General features: G+C 33.9%; 1 protein-coding gene across 3 annotated transcripts in view; it reads right to left on the bottom strand.

Moving 5' to 3' along the window:
* Nucleotides 1–14,972, bottom strand: part of LOC103591661 (synaptotagmin-14) — a 208,192-nt gene that overhangs the window by 146,875 nt on the left and 46,345 nt on the right. The window lies entirely within an intron of this gene.

The raw sequence follows: 14,972 nt of genomic DNA, 5'->3' as shown, positions 1-14,972 counted from the left end.
TGGCTTCTATGGTAATATTTTAAGAATTAGTAAAAATTGGCCAAGTTAACACTACTCCAGATAGGAGGAACAACATGCATGAAGACCCACCAACAGGAGATCTCTGTATATTCCAAAACTGAATGGAAGTTTATTATGAGCTACCAGATTTTCATGAGAATTTGGTCTCAATAGAATACATGAAATCACCCAGAGAAATTTTGCATAGTGAGGACAGACAAAATCTTTTCCAATTTCTCCAATCCTCAGCAATCTTTCTTTCCTTTCAACTTCTGCATTACTTGTACACTACACCAGTCATTTGAAGTTAAATAGGAACTAAGTTTTTGTATCCCCTGTGCCTTACACCTAATATTCAAGTATTAGCTGAGAATGAATCCTAAGCCTCAAACATCCCCTACAACTTACAACCTACTCTTTCTTCCCACATCACTCAAGCAGTAACTAAAATGTTATCTCCTCCAAGATTCTTTCTTTAATCAGAAGAGCCATGAGAATTAGCATCTAACTAATATCTTAAAAATAAAGTCACCAACTGGCCAATGAGTGCTTTAATCTCCTAGCTTTTCATTATTTGTGAAAGCAAAGCACACCACATGTCAAACTGCATCTGATACTACGGTCTATTCAAAGCTGAGCCAGTGGTGTTGCAGTAGAAGGTGGTGCAGAGAGTGATACTGTAAGTGAGGGGAGGAGGTGGGAAGAACAGCAGGAGCGCTAGCTGGACATCAGGCTGGTGCTGAGAGATCTCACTACCAGGACCAAGAACTCACACCTAGATATCAGCCCCACCTGTCTCATTCTCAGGCTGGAGCCAGGGAAGAAAACAACATTTTAATAAAAGAAGCTAAGGTATATGACATATAAACAGTGGTGTACATCCAGCTTGAAGGATAAGGTAAACATGAAAATGGAAAAATTATCATCAGCATTTCTAACAGCGAGGAAGGTCAGAAGCAGGACAAAAGAGAGTAGTACTTCAATATTACACTGTAAATAGTAAATATGTATAGGAGTTTCCCTTTTAGCCCAGACCCAGAACACACACAGAAATTTAATGCCTTCAGTGGCAACACAGGTTTAGATATCCTGCAGCCTAAGAATCTCCCATCTCTTGGAAAGCTAAATGAGCGAGAAATCACAAATGAGAGCACATACCTCTTAAGAAAGCTAGTACTGCTAATAAAAATAGCAACAAATACATATAGCATATACTAGGTACCATTTTAAGCACTTTACATATATTAACTCATTTAATCTTCACAACGATCCTATTATTATCCCCATTTTTAATTGAGACAGAGATCTTAAACTATGTGCCCAGCTAGTAAGTGGAAGAACCAGGATTCAAACCCTGCCTGGGTCCAGTGTCTGTGTTTTTAACTGCTGCTCATACTGCTTCTACTGTTTTCCTTCTCTCTTCCTCTTGCCTCTTCCCATCCCTTGCCTCAATCCTTATTTCTGTGTTCCTCTTTTGGCTTCCTCCTTCCCATTATTTTAATTCAACCTAGTGGGAAAGATCAACTATAAACAGTATAATGTGAGTATAATATAGTAAGTGCTACAACAGAGATACAAATATAAATTATTACTGGAACACAAAGAAGAAGCTCTACCTGAGAAACTCATAAAATGCTTAAGAAAGGAGATGACACTTGGGTAGGGCATGAAAGATTAGTAGAAACTCTATAAACAGTAAAAGGAGAGATGAACTAGTATGGTCAAAGGCAGAAATAATGTACATGGCATTCTATAAGCATTCATGGGCAACAGTCATGGCTGTCTTATTTACTTCTGCATCCTCAAAGCACCTAGCATAGTGCCACACAGCCGACATATGAACATCTATGAATGAATTAATCAATAAATGAATAAATAAATGAATAAAGGAAAGATCAAGAATATACCAGAGGAGCTGTGACTAGAAATGAAAGCAAGGTCCAAATTGTCAAAGAACCTTGAATATCATCCAAAATATTTTGTACTTGGGAAGCAAAATGATTAGAGGCTTGTCTTGTAGAACTACATTGATCAAAACAATATAAAAACTGGAATATGGCAGGGAGTGAATAGTGGCAGAATATGATACATTTTTAAACTAAGCAGTGGCAGTGGTGGCAGAAAAGAAGGGTGAATTCTAGTCTTCGTTCAAAGAAAACTGATAATGGCTCAATCAATTGGATGTGAAGCATGAGAAAGATAACTTGAGGATAATTCTAAAGTTTCTAGTTTGAGTGGCTAGGTGAATGGTAACATCATTAACCAAACAAAAAAATACAAGAGAAAAGGCATTTGGTTTAGGGAATGAGGAAAAGAGGGAAATGGAAGCAGAGAGGTAGATAATTAGTTTAGCTTTTGATATTTTTCATTAGAAATGTCAGAATATTTCAGAGAGGGAAATATGAATTTGGTGTTCAAGTGAAGGTCAGATTAGTTATAAAAGACTTGGGATTTTTCCCTTTTCCTTCTCTTATGCCATGTGCAAGACTTCACTCACTAAATAAAACCAAATTGGCAAGTGTAGATGGTTCAGTTTCCTTAATGGTAAATCTTTTACCTTACAAATTCGTATATACCATCAATAAAGAAATAAATTATACTAACTTAGACCTTGCTAATAAAAAATATATTTTCATGCAGTATAAGACTGGAATATCTCCCCAATAATCTTATTTATGCTATGAATCTGCTTACAAAACCATTCTGCAGAAATATGTCTAATATAGTTAATTTATACGTAAGTCTACCTTTTTCAAGCATTCTAGGTCATCCACTGCAGGCAAGTAAATCTACTTAAAAATAAGGTCCTTAAGGAAGACCTTCAAAATCTCTACTTAAAAGCACACAGTCAATAATTAGTTTAGGTTAATAATATTCATTTTAAGAATTAACACTGTTTTCCCACAGCCCAAACTTATAAAATTTTAACATGATAAACCACAAAACCAAGAGCAACTTATAACAATGTTAACAATATCAATCACTTATAAGAATGCTTATTATTTACCAGGGACTGTTTTAAGTGCTTTACAAGCATTATCTCATTTAATCCTCATTACAACCCAATTTTACAGATACTGATATTGAGGCTGAGAAAAAGTAAAATTTTCAAGATCTTAAAATGATCAGTAAGTGACAGAATCTGGATTTGAACTCAGGCACACTAACTTCTGAACTCAAACAGTTCATTGCTAATTTCTTTGCTTCCCATTTGCCAGGCACGCTATAATTGCTTTCATTTTAAAGTTTAATACTCAAAACAATTTTATGATAGGTAAGTATTATAGTATCATTATCTTAGCCTGTAGTAAACTGAGGCCCAGAGAGCAATTAACTTGTCCAAGGTCACATGGTAGAACCTGGATTTGAACTCAGACATTAATTACCAAGCAATATTGCTCCTTACATGCCAACCTGCATATAAAAAATAAGGACAAGCTATGTGACCAAAGTAACATAGCTTACTACATATATTATGAGCAAATATTTTATTCCTTAGCTTTTACATATGTTATAAAATAGCAACTGATTTCAGCTTTCTCAGAAAAAATATATAAATTATAAAACTAGAATCACAACTTTTTTCTATTCAAGATACTTTCTAAAACATTTAAAAATTTTAGAAGTAGGCTTAGAAACCAAAATCAATGGTACATCCTTATATGTCACATTTGAAAAGTTAATAAAATAAAAATAATCTAAAACCCAAAGATTTTCTATAGAACAATAAGCTTGGTATTCATCAGTAGTGCTCAATAAAGAATATAACCAAACTCTCTGTGAGCTATATGATCTTCCATATGAATTATCGAAAGACCATACTGAAAAGTGAAAAAGGGCACAAGGTATAATATTGCACCAGAAAATACAGAAAGCTTAGTTTGTCCAAGATTAATAACTATTTATGTTAACGTACTCTGAACTGGCTTTAGTAGGTATCCTTACTCTACATTTAAAAATAAATAGATGTATTTACAAAAAAAAAAAAAAAAAAAAAAAAACCTAAAAAAAAACCCCTTTTGTCAAAATTCAAGCCTCAATAATAGTAGTAAAATTCGTTTTAATTTCTACAGATCAGTTGGCCATTGAAAGAAAATGATAAAATTATATTCTTATAAAAGTCAGAGCAAGAGCAAATCCATTTTGACTTTGAAAGTACTACAGAATTCACTAAAATTCCATTTTACATTTTGTTACAAAAGAACATTTTTAATGTAAACTTTCTGAGAAAAATACCAGGATATACATAAAAATAATTAAATATAAGAGAGACAATTACTTATTAAACCAAAATACTTTCAATTTTGATTTGCTTGTACCACAATAATACTCTAAGATTTATTTGGATCAAAACAAATTAATTATAACTTCTAAAATAAATTTTACCAAACTATCCTATTCATTATATTTTACATGCAAAATTAAAAAAGGATAAAAAGCAATAACTTACAATTTGCATTATAAGGGATGTATGTATTGTTGATTTGTCCTGCCGGGCATGAAACACTAGTCTTCTAACTCCATGTCATGGATACTTTAATAATTCATTTAATAGATGCAATTCTATCCCTTGACCAAAAAGTGAACTAGATAAGTAGTCAACTTTCATTTTAAAAGAGATACTTGTCTTCTATTTAATTAGCTCTAAATTTTATTCTCTCATATTTAAATCTGAAAAATTCTATGATTTGTTTTCTTCTGGTTTGGAAATAAAACAGAGAATTATCAGTGATTCCAAGAAATAATTCAGGAATACAAAAGGTTAATTAAATATTTAAAAATTTTCTTTTATAACATCTTAATTACTTCCACAAATAAAATTGCCCTTGAAATTTTTATATTATGTTATAAATTATGCAACACTGGAAAGATGATATATAAATCAAGGAAAGGAATATAATAATACATAGCTATTAACTGGGTTTTCTTGAAAAATCTTAGAAAAGCATTTACTGATATAAGTAATATATTTCAGTGCTGAGTAATTTAAAGGACAACAGAGGGAAAGGCGCAGATGGCAGTGATGGGGAATGCCATTTAAGATCTTAGGAAAAAATTTCCTCTGAAAGGAACAGCTGCCCAACCAGGTTGATAAAATAGATGCTACCCAACTTGTTTCACATTCCAAACCATCAATAGACTGAATCTATGTTTTCTATAAGCACAATGTAATAAACTGAAATTTCATTCAACTATTGTAACTACAAAAAAACCTAAATCAATCATGAAAAAAATGGAAAAAAAGAAAGCCAAACATTTAATAAGTATGAAAAACCAAATACATAATATACTTAAATCATATACCTAATTGTCAGACTTAATAATACTTAATGTACTTATAATAATATATTTAAAACAAATGCTTAATATGAAGGTACTTCACAAACTTCATGGGACGATTTGTATTATCTTTTCATTCCATTTTCCACAAACTTCTTGAAGTACCCTAGTAAAAGCTTTGTTAAACATTCTCTGAAAGAGATTTTTCTTCAAGGACAGTCTTACTTAAGACTTCAAAATTACAATTCCAATGAAGTTTAGACTAAGACAAACTTATCTTCCTGGCAAATCTCTCCATAGCAAAGCATAGTCATTCTTTTGAGCAACAAATTAGGGTTAACTGCCTTAAATTTTTTCATTGCCTATTCAGCATGTACAAATTCCTTCAAAATTATTTAAATGATAAATGGCACGAGCATTATCTGAGGCCACTTCTTCCTCTCTTTTATGTTTTCAATGATTTTCTGCACTTCAAAGTAAGATCTTCATTACTTAGTTACTGAAAGTAAGAGTCTGAAAATTCAACACCAGCTGCAGGAGACTCTTCTAGTTAAAACCAATCTGTGATGTCAACCACAGTTTTGGATATGTTTATTTCAGGATTTAGTTAAAAACCACCAAAATTCTGATAAACACAAAGCAGTTTCTTTCAAAAGTCTTAGAGAGACACCGTCTTCCTCGTAAATGTTAAGGTTATGCCAACTATTTCTCTTCCTGAAGTGAACAGAACATCCTCTGCTCACTCTAAAAACAACTTTCCCCCCGCTAAGCCTGAATCGTTTTGAAGAGATGTGACATTTGCTGAAAATACTGAATGGCTCAAGACGTGGATTTCCTGTGTCTGAACACATACGCATGCAATCAAAGGTCCATCTACTTTACCAGCATATCATATTTTCTTATCCATTAAATAAACAGGTCCAGCACACTTTAATTAGCTATAAGAACACAACATCATATTGTGCTCCTACTAAAACACAGCAATTTGAATGTTAAGGACTATACATTTGCATTTCCAATGCAAACTAAATTATAAAATGTGGAGCTCCAATTGCAAAGTGACTCTACTCTTTTTGTTGATATGATATCTGTATCAGATATAGTGAAAGCAAAAATATTTGAAATTTTAAAGAAAACTTACTCTAAAAGCTTTGCAAAAGACATACAAATACAATCCTCTAATTTCAGCTGCAGACAGATTCACTGAGCAACCACTGAATAAGCATGGCACTGCTGGAGCACAATCAAGTGGGAAGCAGTTGGAGTCTTTGTCCTTAGAGGTTGTAAATACAAATTTTAAGTCACAAAAGTGAGGGCTAATTTCAATCAGAAACGCTTTATAAAGTAAACAGTGGTGTTGCAAGTCAAGGGTCACCTTCAACCAAACCAACATTAATCACATAGCAGAAGATAGAATCTGTCAATCAAAGAGAAAAGATAGACAATGAAATGATGAAATAGAAGTAAACGCTTTATAAAGTAAACAGTGGTGTTGCAAGTCAAGGGTCACCTTCAACCAAACCAACATTAATCACATAGCGGAAGATAGAATCTGTCAATCAAAGAGAAAAGATAGACAATGAAATGATGAAATAGAAGTAAAATTTGGTGGCATGCCATGACACATCTTTCAGGAGTACACATTTCAGTTGGAGATTTAGGGAGGTATTATATAATTAAACTAGTAAGAAACTTTTTAATATTTTAAATTGATAAAATTAAAACAAAATAAGAAAATTTGCTGAAATTCAAAAAACAATATACAAAACTTTAAGAAACTCTCATGCTTTTAGCAGGTGTCTTTGTGCTACCCATAGGGGATAGGTGTCTTCTGTCAGTGGAAATGTCTGAGAAGTACTAATTGTACATTAATTTATCAATAAATACTAAGCAATAGGAAGCTGAACACCACAAACTCAGGGACTTAATAAAGTACTATAGGGGCACCTAATCCTGACTTGGGAGATCAGGGAAGACTTTCTGGAGAAAGTGACTCCTAAACTGAAATATGAACCATCTAGAATCTAGAATGAGAAAGAGGAAGGGGGCAAAGCAGAAAGAAAGAAGATAATTTATAGTAAAAAGGCCCAGAAGCAAGAGAAAATTACTCACTGAGGGAATAGAATAAAAGGTGTAAAGTGGCAAAAGATAAAGCTGGAGAGTTAGCAAGTACAAAATCATGAAAGATCCTGTGACAACTGTTGAAGAATTTGAACTTTATCCTGAAGGCAATGTGGAGTCCATGAAGTATTTTAGGCATGGGCGTGACTTGTAAGATCACTTTGGTGTAGCAATAAAGACACAGAGCGGAGGAGGACTGGTAAAAGACAGTGTAAAAAATAACTGCAACAACCCAGGCAGGAAATGATGATGGCCTGACATCCTATGTGCACCTGAACAGACTGGAAGAAATAGGCTCTTTTTGGAGCCCACCTTTCAGGCTGTCAAACAAACTAGTAAACGTATTCATACACACAGAATGCCCTATATTAATTTTTTAAAGCTTTTTCTTTACTTGCTCCACTAATGCTTCTATTACCAGTGATAAGGAGAGAACGTCTAACCCTTGACATTACATCATAATTACCTAACAAAATATAAATTACTCCTTGATTTTGTGAATATATAAAAAAAGGTAGCAGTCCATGCACACACTTTACCAAATAATTTTCTTCCTACAAAAGTCAAAAGGTCATATTGATATTCAAGTAAATGAAACATAGGCTGTGGGTTAAATGCCAAGTGCTAATTATTATTTTAAAAAAGCAACCATGGGCCGTCCCGGTGGCACACTGCTACAGTGCACCACTTGGGAGTGCGGCGGCGCTCCCGCCGAGGGTTCGGATCCCACATACAGACCGGTTCCCGCTCACTGGCTGAGCGAGGTGCGGGCGCAACACTGAGGGTTGCGATCCCATTGCTGGTCCCGGTCCGGTACGGGCGCAACACTGAGGGTTGTGATCCGTTGCTGGACACCAAAAAGGAAAAAAATAAATAAGTAAAATAAAAAAGCAACCATGGTACAAGAAGTTATCAAAAAACCAACTTTCAATGATCTGGAAAAAGATGTGAAACCAAGGGGCAATCTTTTGTTAATATTTTTCTTTGAAATAATAACTAGTTATGTAAACAAGGAAAACATATACAAGGTCTAACTTTCTTGCATAAACCCAATTTTTTTCTTTTTTTAAAAAATTTTATCAATATACAATTTAGTTGATTTTTGTGTCCCTTTACCAATTCCTCCTTCCCCCCTCGTCCCTCAATCCCCGCTTCAACATCATATCTGTTCACTTGTCTTAACAAGCTCAAGGAATCCACAATTTCTTCTAATATGAAATTGCAGTTTAACCAACAAACCTACAGACAGGATCTAGATTCTAGGTGAAGACCTGAAACCCCAGCAAGTAAGTCACTAACTTCACAGCAGGCCATACCACCTAAGACATCTCTCAGGTATGCACTGGTATAAGTGAGTTTTGTTTTTTTGCCTTTTGTCAGCCTCTCTAGTTGATCACATTTGCCTTTATTGGTGATGAGGTCTAACGCCAAAAAGGCCATATGACTTGCTCTCTCCCTAACTGAATATTTTCTTTTTCTGGCCCAGCAGCTTGAAGTCAAGGAACAGCAATAGTGGTGTATGTGGCTGAGTGCTGAGATAGACAAACAGAAGGATGTAATACCGTATCAAAACTCAGTGACTCAGAATCAGCTTAAAGAGGATCACTCCGTAGAACTGTGTTACTTAATCCCTTTACCATGACCTGAATGAAGGAATTGAGAATATGTTCATTAATTTTGTAGACGGTCCTAGGAACACTAGGTTGGGGACAACTGCTAAAGAAAGATACACCAGGGACCTCAATATATTATAATATATCAAAACAAAATGAAGTTCAATATGGATAACTGCAAGGTTACTACCCCACCAGGAGCCAAACACTGACAAATGTTAATGAAAATGTTGGTTCAGTAAAATAAGTCAGGAAAAAACTTAAAATAATGATATAATACAAGTCAAATAGAAATCAGCAGTGTAATGTTTCTAGCGGGTTAAAACTAATCCTTCTATTATGATTAAAGCAATTATGGTCTTTAATTTCAAAATAAAATTGAGAACAGTAAAAATGTTCACAGAAAACAATTAAATTCATTAAACTTGTATAAAAAGGTCCTATGCCATAGGTGAATTTACTTTTACACTGCAGAAGAAATGGCCAACAGGTAGTTATCTAAGTTCTTAGTATACACGGGTCATTTAGATCACTTAATGCAGAACTCTAAGATTTAAAAAAAAAATAGAAAATGATCGTAATGAGATCCAAAAACTAGATTACAGAAACACTATTTAACTGTGAGGATTAAAAAGTAAAACAGGTTATCAAGAAAGATTAGAGTGATACAAATTTTGGAAAACTGAGATTAACTAATTACTTGACAGAAAGGGTAAGAAGATCCTATTTCAAATAAGTCCCAAATGGCTAACTATCTTATTCTGATAAAGATATTTAGAAAGTTCACATACAGAAAGAAATTTTGATTTTTCAAAATAGAGAAATAAATCAGCGGTAATAGATGATAATTATAATATAATAATATAAAAACTCTGAAGTAGATCCAGTTACTCATAAAAGTTTGTTTTAAAAAAGGAGTAAACAATGGATTTTGAGACTATTTCACAATAAGTAACAAATCAAAAAGCAGAAGGAAACAAACAAAAAAATATTTGTGAGTAAAATTAAGTTATAAAAGAAAAATGTACTAACAAAGAAAATTAATATTTGTAAGGATTTGGCAATATTTAATGAATTTTAGAAAGGAAATTGGTTTGGATGTCATAGTAGAACAAAAATAAAGTGTAGATATAACATTGTTCTCTTTACAGAAAGAAACTTTTAGAAGACTACCAAATTTTTTTTTTTTACTTTTGTTTTGCTATTTGGAATAAGTACTGCTGGAGACATGAACCTTTCTAAGTAAAGTTCTAGATCTTTGCTAGAGCAAACGAAGACCTAAAAGTCAGAGAGAGACGATTACAACTCTGTTAGCTTAAAGACAGGGATTCAACTCCTTCTATCTCATATTCTTTCCTCTTTTATTAAGTCTCTCTCCTTCAGTCTTCTCTAAATTCAGGAAGGTGGTAGCCACACCTCTTCAAATCATGTAAAAATGATTTTCCATGTTCTTGTTCCTCTCAACACACAAAGACATATACTCTTCCAACTAACATTTACCTTCTCACCAATGAAACATTGCTAAAGGAAGGAAAATATTTCTGAAAAGTAGATTTGAATTAACTTTGATACTTATTAGAATATAACTTTGGACAAGTCATTATCTTTTAGTTAAATGGATGACTGAAGTTAATTACTAATGAAGTTTTACACCACATTACCCCCTAGGTCTTTTAGAGTGAAAATATCAGGGGGATTGAAGTATATAATACTATAGTAATTCCTTGATATGTTTTATATGTAAATGGTCTTTTACAATAAAAAAAGTGATCAGAGCCCCTGAAAATTATTGTAAAAAAAAACAGAAATAGCACTTAATAATTGTTCAAGATAAATTTCTGTTTATTCCCTATAAATCAGGAATAGTAATTTCTAAAACAGAGTTGCTAATTTCTTTTTTTTTTTTTTTTTTGACCAGTAAGGGGATCGCAACCCTCCGCATGGTGTGGTCTGCACCACGCTCAGCCAGTGAGCGCACCGGCCATCTGTATATAGGATCCGAACCCACAGCCTCAGCACTACCAGCGCTGCACTCTCCCGAGCGGGGCCGGCCCCAGAGTTGCTAATTTCTAAGTAGTATTGTTTGCATTCTGTCCCCAGCTCTGCGTATATAGGATCCGAACCCACAGCCTCAGCACTACCAGCGCTGCACTCTCCCGAGCAGGGCCGGCCCCAGAGTTGCTAATTTCTAAGTAGTATTGTTTGCATTCTGTCCCCAGCTCTGCTTCACTCCATGTCTTCCCACATACTTGATTGACATGCCCTTCTCTGCATCCCTTCTCTCTCCAGTTAACCCTGCCAAGTTAACTTTCAGAACCATGCCCAGATGTGCACTCCTCTGAAAGCCTTCTCAGACTTTAAGGATGGGTAAGATGCCCTAACTATATGCTCCAATGACGCCCTGAACATTCCTCTTTCACAGGTCTTATCACAATGAAAACTGCCAGTTTACTTGTCTGTCTCCCCAAAAATATAGCTCCACAATGGCAGAAACTTATAAATTCATCACTAGTTCCCTTCCTAAGACCCAGTATAGCACCTGGAATATGGCAGTACTCAATAAGTATTCATTTTAGGAATTAGAAATAACTTTGTTTCAGAAAAAAAGTTATAATCTATGCTCAAGAAAACTTCCTGTTTCACACATTTTACTCACAAATCCCAGTCCTATTAAGGAATATAATGCAATGGTTTAAAGGGAGCAAATTAAGAAGCATTGCCAGCAAGTGATTGGCCAGTAAGCAGCTTCCCAGAATAGTATTATCTATGATGAATTCATCACTGTCTAATGTCTTCATCTTTAGAATTCCCAAAACTTGTCTATTTTCGGGGCACAGAGGACCTATGTGAGGAGTAGCTATACTTATATCAGATAAAATAGACTTCAAGACAAGGAAAGATAATTTTTAAAAAGGGAGATAAAGAAGGTCATTATATAGTGATAGAAGGATCAATTCAACAAGAGAATATAACAATTCTAAATATATACATATCCAACACCAAAGAACCCAGATATATAAAGCAATTACTACTGGACTTAATGGGAGAGAGAGATTCCAACATAATAATAGTTGGGGAATTTAACACCTACTTTCAGAAAAAGAAAGATCACCCAGACAGAAAATTAACCAAAAACCATCAGAATTAATTTCTACTATAGCCTGGTTGGAAATAATGACCATTTATAGAACATTTCATCCATCAACTACAGAATACACATTCTTCTCAGCAGCACATAGAACATTCTCTAAAACAGACAGTATGCTGGGTCACAAAACATGTCTCAACAACTTTAAAAAAAACTTAAATCATATCAACTATCTTATCCAACCACAATGGAATAAAACTAGAAGTCAACAACAAAAGGGAAATTGGAAACCGTACAAATACATGGAAATTAAACAACATGCTCCTAAACAACGAATGGGTCAAAGAAGAAATCAAAAAGGAAATTTAAAAATTCCTGGAGATGAACAACAATGAAAACACAATACACCAGAACCCATGAGGCATGGCAAAAGCAGTTCTAAGAAGGATGTTTATAGCTATTAATGCATACATCAAAAAAGGATAAAGATTTCAAATAAACAACTTATTGTTACACCTCAAGGAATTAGAAAAACAAGAACAAACGAAATCCAAAATCAGTAGGAGAGCAATAACAAAGATCAGAGCAGAAATAAATGAGTTAGATATTTAAAAAATCCAAAATATCAATGAAACAAAGTCGGTTTTTCAAAAAGATAAACAAAATGTATAAACCTTTAGGTAGCTCATGAAGAAAAGAAGAGAGAAAACTCAAATTAAAAAAAATCGGAAACAGAAAAAGAGACACTGAAACTGATACCACAGAAATACAAAGGTCATAAGAGACTACTATGAACAACTATATGCTAACAAACTAGAAAACCTAAAAGACATGGACACATAAAACTTATCTAGGTTGATTTATGAAGAATTAGAAAACCTAAACAGACCAACAATGTGTAATGAGGTTGAAGGAGTAATAAAAAGTCTCCCAACAAAGAAATCCCTAGGACCTGATGGCTTCACTGCCAAATTCTACCAACCATTTTTAAAGAAACTAATTCCAATTCTACTTAAACTCTTCCAAAAAACTGAGGAGGAGGTAATACTTCCAAATATTCCTAATGAACACAGATGCAAAAATCCTCAACAAAATACCAGCAAACAGAATCCAGCAACACACTGAAAAGATCATTCACCATGATCGAGTGGTATTCAACCCAGAGGTACAAGGACAGTTTAATGCATGCAAATCAACAAGCGTGGTATTTCACATCAAGAGAATGAGGGGGAAAAAACCATATGATCATTTCAATAGATGCAAAAAAGCATTTGATAAAATCTAACATCCCTTCATGATAAAAACACTCAACAATTTAGGTATAGAAGGAATATACCTCAACACAATGAGGCCATATAAAACAAACCCACAGCTATTACCATATTGAATACACGAAAATTGGAGGCTTTTTATCTAAGACCAAAGTTGCCCACTTTCCCCACTCTTATTCAACATAGTACCAGAAGTTTTAGCCCATGCAATAAGGCAAGAGTGAGCAATAATGGGCATCCAAATCAGAAAGGAGGTAGTCAAACTATCCCTATTTGCAGATGACATGAACACACACACAAAAAACCCTAATGACTCTACCAAAAAATTAAGAGAACTAATAAATAAATTTGGTATAGTGACAGCATACAAAACCAACACACAAAAATAAATAACATTCCTATAGGCCTATAACAAAATAACTGAAGAAGAAATCAAAAAAGTAATCCCATTCATAGTTGCTACCAAAAAATGAAATACGTAGAAGTAAATTTAACCAAGGAGGTAAAAGAACACTATAATGAAAACTATAAATCACTGGTGAAAGAAACTGAAGAGGACACAAATAAATGGAAAGATATCCCACGTTCATGGGTTACAAAATTAACATCATCAAAATGTGCATAGTACTCAAAGCGATCTACAGATTCAACACAATCCCTATCAAAATACCAACAACATTCTTTGCAGAAATATAAAAAACATTCTTAAAATTTGTATGGAACCACAAAAGACCCCATATAGCTAAAGTAATCTTGACAAAAGAACAAAGTTGAAGGCATCACACTATCTGACTTCAAAAATATACTATAAAGCTATAGTAATCAAAACAGCATGGTTTTGAACAGTATACTGACATAAAAACAGACAAACAGATCAGTGGAACAGAATACAGAGCCGGAAATAAACTCAAATACTTACAGTCAACTGATTTTTTATAAAGTTACCAAAAATATATAAAGGGGAAAGGACAGCCTCTTCAACAGAGGAAAAACTGGATATACAAATGTAGAACACTGAAACTAGACCCCTATCTCCCTCCATACAAAAAAAATCAACTCAAAATGGATTAAAGACCTAAACTTAAGACTTGAAACTATGAAACTACTAGAAGAAAACATAGAGGAAATGCTACATAAAATTGGACTGGGCATCACTTTTTTGAACAAGACTTCAAAGGCAAAGGCAACAAAAGCAGAGACATATGGGATTATACCAAACTAAAATGTTTCTGCACAGCAAAGAAAACCATCAACAAAGTGAAGAGACCATCTACAGTGTTGGCAAACTATGCATCTGACAAGGGGCTAATGTAAATTAAAACCACAATAAGATATCATCTCACCCCAGTTAGAATGGCTATTATCGACAAGATAGAAAATAACAAATGAGGGTGAGGATGTAAAGAAAAGGAAATTCTCCTACATTGTTGGTGGGAATGTAAATTGGTTCTGCCATTGTGGAAAACAGTATGAAGGTTCTTCAGAAAACTAAAAATAGATCTACCTTATGATCCAGCTACCTCACTACTGGATATATGCCCCAAAGAAATGAAATCAATATATCAAAAAGACACCTACTCTCCTATGTTTACGGCAACA

The sequence above is a fragment of the Galeopterus variegatus genome, unplaced genomic scaffold, assembly GCF_000696425.1.
Source record: "Galeopterus variegatus unplaced genomic scaffold, G_variegatus-3.0.2 Scaffold1003, whole genome shotgun sequence".
In the NCBI taxonomy this organism is placed as follows: Eukaryota; Metazoa; Chordata; class Mammalia; order Dermoptera; family Cynocephalidae; genus Galeopterus; species Galeopterus variegatus.
Note: the sequence above shows the minus strand (reverse complement) of the source record. Positions and strands in the feature narration are given on the sequence as shown.